This window comes from Elephantulus edwardii, unplaced genomic scaffold, assembly GCF_000299155.1.
Source record: "Elephantulus edwardii isolate Elephantulus edwardi_28Jun2011 unplaced genomic scaffold, EleEdw1.0 scaffold00069, whole genome shotgun sequence".
Taxonomy (NCBI): domain Eukaryota; kingdom Metazoa; phylum Chordata; class Mammalia; order Macroscelidea; family Macroscelididae; genus Elephantulus; species Elephantulus edwardii.
This window is the reverse complement of record NW_006399819.1, coordinates 2,518,186-2,525,255: the sequence shown is the minus strand read 5'-3', so window position 1 is coordinate 2,525,255 and position 7,070 is coordinate 2,518,186.

Sequence of the window (7,070 nt, the reverse complement as noted above, 5' to 3'; positions counted from 1 at the left end):
GATTGGCACAGGATAGAGCAGGGTTTAGGGCTGTTGTACATAGGGTCGCTATGAGTCACAAACAACTGGACGGCACATAAGAAGAACAACAACGTGACTCATCATGATCCATCATGGTTACCCATGGTGAACAGTGTTTGGTGGAGCTCCCCAATTAAAACAAGCTTGGAAGCAGGAGTGGTATCCACTTGCCTCGGAAACCCTGTGAACCTGGAGAAAGGATGAAAGTCACGCAAGTGCCAAGGACTTTCCTTCATAGGGTTGCTATGAGTCACCTGCAACTCCATGGCACTTAACAGCAACAACATGACTCATCTTGCTAAAGTCACCAGCCTCAGCTACCATTTACATTGTTGATATTAGATAAACCCCAAACCACACTCATTGTCTTCAAGTGGATTCTGACTCAGAGTGATCTTCGTTCAGTTTCCTGAGGCTGTAAATCTTTAGGGGAGTAGATTGCCCACCTTCCTTTTATTAGGTCTTCACACTGGATATAAGGCTAAGGACTCAAAGAAGGGACCAGAGAGAAAGCTTAAAGCAGCTTTTTTAAGGGGGCTCCTGGGTGAAATTCCTTGGTCTGGAGAGAGAGATATGCCAGGGAAAACCACACCTAAGGTGGGTTGGGGCAGGTTTTTATAGCAGGGTCTTCAAGGAGGGAAGGGAGGGTCTTTCCATTGTGGGTCAACCAGGTGTGTGAGGTTGTTCACTCCCTTTTTTGACATGTCCTAGTCTTTGAATCCTTTATTCTCCCCCTTGACCTTAAGCCCAGCACCTTCCATGGAATAGCCAATAGATTCCAGATAGCAGTGAAACAGATAACTCATTATGCCACCAGACCTCCTCGCAGTCAGGAAAATCTCATGAAAACGTTGCCAAAACTTTCTGTGGCTGCATATTCTCTGAACCTAAGGAACAGCCTTTATGGAAATCAGAGGTTTCTGATCTCAAGACCTCCACAGGATTTGACCTGCCACTGTCTGGTAGTGTGAGAGAAGTCATGAAAGACTTGTAAACAGAGAATATGATGTGTCAAGTCTGAGATGAGGAGTTGTTTGGTACCTCTGAAGTAGTGAGAGTGAATAGAAAGCAGAATAAGATTCATAATAGTGTGGAGGACAAATATCAAACTAAATATCAATCTAAATTATAAACCAAATGCTATATCAGGAAATGTTATTATTTGCCTTCAAGTCATTTGCTACTCATAGCGACCCTATGTACCACAGCCCTAAACCCTGCTCTATCCTGTGCCAAACGCATTGCCTCTGACACACCCATCCAGAGTACCCCAGTCACTGAATCAATCCACCTCATAGAGGGTCTTCCCCTCCTGTGCTGTCCCTCTACCCTACCAAGTATGATGTCCCTCTCCAAGGACGTGTCTCTCCTTACAACATGTCCAAAATATGTCAGAGGAAGGAAATGAGGGAGGTGCAAATACCAGCTGGAATTCCTCCTGAGACAAGTCACTCAGGACAAGTGGCAAGACAGACCTTCAGGAGTTTTCTCAGTTCTTAGATTGTATTTGCTAACCCTCCCTCTTGAGATAAACATAAGGTTGACAATAGAGGAAAAACTGGCTTCATTTGCAAAAGAATTTTCTTTGTGATATACTTCCTGGTGATTCTCAATAAAGTCACAGAGAGCTGTGGCTTGGGGCCTTCAGTCTTTGAGCTATTTCTGCTCTGCCTTTATGTTCTCTATTCTCTCTATTCTTGGTGTCCTGTCTCTTAGTTTTGGCCAATAGCTATATAGTAGTGAAAGATGCTTCTAGAAAGCTAAAATAAAGAGGAAGACTAATGACTTTTTGTTGTTGTTAAGTGTCATTGAGTTGAAAGTGACGCTATGAACAAAACACCTGAACCCTGGTCTATAACTATCGTTCTTTCTCTACGTTCATAGAGTTTCCAGGGGCATGTTGTTTAGGAAGTGAACACCACTCCTGCTTCCAAGCCTCTCTCAATTCTAGGGGCTCCATCAAACACTGTACTATGGGTAACCATTATGGCATTTGAAACACCAGTGGCACAGTTCAGATCACAGCAACCTCAAGTTCAATAAAACAAATTGACAGACCAGTGCTGTACCACTTAGAATAGTGTTCATCCCAAATACAATTAACCGCTTCACACATGTGCCTCCAAACTGGAGACTTAGATGCCTAACCACCTTTTAAACATGAGGCAGTCCCACCAGGTCCTGATTGACTGTAAACAATAAGCTTCCAGCCCACAGTTCATTGTTAGCTAAATCCTGCAAACCCAATCAGTTCAAGCCTAACTGTGAAGGAAAAATAAACAAACAGTCCACAGTTGATCCTCACCAAAGCAAGAAAAACCACTTTGCAGAATCCATGAAAACTATATAATGGTTTATGGCCATGCTAATAGGTGCAGCTTTAAACATGGCGATTTATTTTGTGTACTTATATAGGTATCTTTTTTTTTTATCATCATTATTTGTTTAGATGACTAAGTATTGTAAGGATCTCAGGAAGGCTAAGTAGGAGGAAGTTCTACTGCCAACCCAAAGGCAAGAAGTTCATATTTAGCATCTGCTGAGGGAAAAAGATGGACAATCTCCTCTCCTGTGATTTACAACCTCTGAAAATTCTCTAGCCGGCCATTGGTGAGTTAGTTCCAATTGAATGACAATTCATTTTTTAAAGTATTGGTAAATAAATTAAAAAGGGTTCAGAGTGACTATGGCACTTGTCCAGGTTATACGGTAATTTGGATAAAGAGATTTACAGAAGAGGTAAGTATGAAGGACAATTTCAATTACAGATTTGCAGGTATGGATTGAGTAGTCTCTCTCTAACTGTACCAGAAAACATTGAGAAAAGACCAGATTTTGAAGATTTAGGGCTTGCATATTATATAATTGATGGACCCGTGAATTTTCAAGTAAAGTTGGCAAATAGACAATTGAATCTATCAATCTTGGCTACTATGAGGTATAAACGTAAATACAAGAGTTGTTGGCTTATAGTCCATATTTTTTATTACTTCCATAAAGATTCACTCAATTCAATGAAGTCTCTTCTCCATTTAAATTATTATTCATAGGCTTGACTTTCACATTAAAGACAACTTTCATATGGACATGAGTTAGTTCCTAAATTATTTCAAGACTTAAGGTGTTATAGTCATCAAAGCATTTGTCTACTAAACAAAAGTTGATAATTTGAGTGCACCAACCACTTTATAGGAGAAATACGGGGTAGTCTACTTCCATAAGAATTGACTAAATGGCAGGAGATTTAGTTTTGTTTTAGTACAGAAGTGGCAGTGGAAAATTTTAATAGCATGTGTTTATCAAATATTGTGTGAAAAATACTGGCCTAGATGATATACATATGCTCTATTATCATGTAAGCATTTTCACACTCTGGGGAAAACATACTTTTACACAGGAGAGAAAATAGTAACTCAGAGAGATTAGAGAATTTACTCACTATTATTAAGCAACCAGAATGTAATTCTGAGGATTTTTGCTCTTCCACTATGGCAAGTGCCTCCTCATAGGTTTCAAAAGAGTTCATAATTGTACAAATGTATGTAGATACCTTTAGGCATAGATTTTTGGGACTACATCTCACATACTTTGGTCATGTAGCCAGGAAGGACCAGCCTTCGGAGGAGAATATCATGCTTAGAAGGATCAAGGAGAGTAAGACCCTGGATAAAACGGGTTGATACAATAACTGGAATAATGAGGGTAGCTGTGTCAGAGGCAGTGAGATTGGCTCAGGGTAAAGCAGAGCTCAGAACTATTGTGCATAGGGTAACTAGGGTAACTATGATTTGCAAACAACTTGAGAGAATGGAACAATAATATTGCAACATTTCAGACATTTTTTTAGACTTTTAGGCTATAATCTCTTATAATCTTATAATCTCTTATCATCTCCGTGTTGTTGATAAATGCCATCGAGTTGTAGGCGAATCATAGGATCCTATGAACACACCTCCTGTAAAACTTTTGTCCTTTCTCCAGGTTCATAAAGTTTCCCGAGGCAAGCAATTTACAGAAGTGGATGCCACTCCTGCTCCCAAGCTTGTTTTAATCGGGGAGCTTCACTGAACACTGTTCACCATGGGTAACCATTCTTGCATTTGACTCATCAGTGTCACATTGTTCAGCTTCACAGCAACCACGAGTTAACCCTGTACAGCAAGTGGACATACCAAGGTTACACGACCTAGAAGAATGTTTCACCATGGCCCTCAGGCCGGATAGGATTTTGAGCTAGGGCCTGGAGCAGGCTCCGCAGGCCTCTTTACAGAAGTGGAGGATATCATGAGTATCACTGAGGAAGAGTGCAAAAGGTCATTACAAAGACAGAGGTGGAAGAAAAGGCCAAATTGTATGTTAAAAAACACTCTGAATATTGCACTAGAGCATCAAGAAGCCAAAGTACAGGGAAGAAGAAGAATTCAAAATATTAAAGAGCTGAACAGAAGATTTCAAAAGGTAGCATGGGAAAAAAAGTAAAGTATTACAAAGAATTATGCAAGGATCTTGAGTCAGAAAATCAAAAGGGCTGAACTCACCAAGCATTTCTTAAGCTCAAGGAACTGAAGAACAAATTCAAACCTCAAGTTGCTATACTTAAGGATGCTTTGGACGTAATAATAAATGATTCAGAAAATATTAAAAGAAGATGGAAAGAGTATACAGAATCACTGCACTGAAAGGAATTGACAAACACAGAAGAATTTCCTGAAACAACATATGAACAAGAGCCTATGGTAATGAAGGAAGAAGTGCAAGCTGCTTTGAAGGAATTGGCAAAAAATAAGGCCCCAAGAATTGATATTATATCAATTGACATATTTAAACTGACAGATGCTGCCCTAAATATTGTTACCAAGTTGTATAAAAAAATCTGGGGGACAACCACTTGGCCAACTGACTGAAAGACATCTATATTTGTTCCCATTCCAAAGAAAGGTGATCCAAAAAAGTGTAGAAATTATCGAACAATATCATTGATATTACATGCAAGCAAGATTATGCTGAAAATTATCCAAAAACAATTGGAACAGCACATCAACAGAGAACTCACTGAAGTATAGGCTGGGTTTAGAAGAGGTCATGGTACTAGGGATATTACAGCTAATGTCAGGTGGATCTTGGCTGAAAGCAGAGAGTACCAGAGGAATGTCTATCTGTGTTTCATTAACTATGCAAAGGCATTTTACTGTGTGACTCACAAAAAACTGTGGCTGACTCTGAGGAGAATGGGAGTCATAGAACACTTGATAGTGCTTGGGAATCCTAGAACGCTTGATAGTGTTTATACAAAGGCTCAGGAGCAGTCATCAGAACAGAGCAAGGAAACACTGCATGGTTAAGAATCAGGAGGGGTGTATGCCAGGAATGTGCCCTATCTCCATATCTTTTCAATGTATATGCAGAAAAGATTATTTGGGAGGCTGGGCTGTATGAAGAGAAATGTGGCATTAGGATTATAGGAAGACTCATCAATAATCTGCATTATGTAGATGACACAACTGCTGAAACTGAGGAGGACCTGAAGTGCTTGATGCAGAAGGTCAAGGACTGCATCCTTCAACATAGATTGAAGCTCAATATCAAGAAGACAAAGATTCCCACCACTGGGCCAATTGGCAGCATCAGGATGGATGGTGAAGAGAATGAGATTATTAACAGCTTTAGTTTGCTTGGCTCTACAGTCAACACTCTGGGAACCAGCAGCCAGGAAATTAAAATATGTTTTGTGTTGGGAAAGTCTGCTGTTAGGGACCTCTTCAAATTATTGAAGCACAATGGTGTCACTCTGGAGACTAAGGTATGCCTGATATAGGCCATGTTCTTTGCAATCACTTGCTATGCATCTGACAGTTGGACAATGACTAGGGAGGATAGACAGAGAATTGATGCCTTTGAGCTATGGTGGGAAAAGAGTATTGAATATACCATGAACTGCTAAGAAAAGGAACAGGTTTGTCCTGGAGGGGGTTAAACCAGGCTGCTTCTTGGAGTAAAGATTCTGAAGCTCTGTCTGACATACTTTGGACATGATGCAAGGAGGGATTCATCCTTGGAGAAGGATGTCATGCTATGCTTGGGAGGGTGGAGGGACAGTGAAGGAGAAGAAGACCATCTATGAGGTGGATTGATTCACTGACTGGGGTAATAGAGGTAGATGTGTTGGAGACAGTGACATTGACACAGGATAGAGCAGAGTTTAGGGCTTTTATACATAGGGTCACCATGAGTTGCAGGCTACTCGACGACACATAGCAACAACAATAAAATTAGCTTTCTTTGTGTTTAGATTGATCACCTGGATACAATAAATTTCTATTTCTGTAGCTTAGAGAACGTTAGTGGAAAAAGGCCAAGGTTCTCCCATAGCTTACAAATACAGTTTTCATTTTAAAAAGTTTGACATCAATGCTTTATGAAGACAAGAGTGTTTATGCTATTTAAGCAGAATTCAAAGGGGAGCTTTTATATGCCCTTAATTCTCTTTGGAGACAAACCAACATAACCTCAAAATAAAACCTTTCGCCAAAAAATATTTTTATTATTTTTTTAATATTTTCAATTCCACAGATAAATGCATGGGAATATGGCATTATTTAAAACACTTACATGCTACAAGGAGAAATTTTGTACACATTGGCATGCATTCCTTATTTGGGCCAGACCATAGGCAATGGATGCCTAAGAGAAAGAGGCCCTTGTAGTATAATGGTTAAACATTTTGCTAACTATATGCTCAGTAGGTCAAACTCAGCAGCAGCCTGTAGAAGAAAAGACCTGTTGATCTTGTAAACATTACAGCCTAGAAATTCCTACGGGTCACTTCTACGCAATCCTACAGGCTCACTGTGAATCACAGTAGACTTGGTACTATATATATATACAAAGATAGCTACAGCTTACCTCTTGTTTTTAAGAAATTTACAATCACCTGAAAATGAAATACAAGATAAATGAGCAATATGTACTTAGTTTCATAAGAGAAAGTAAAAGGAGGAAATTAGTAGTGATAAAAAAATTAAGAGGAAAAAGAAGAAGGAAAATGAGAG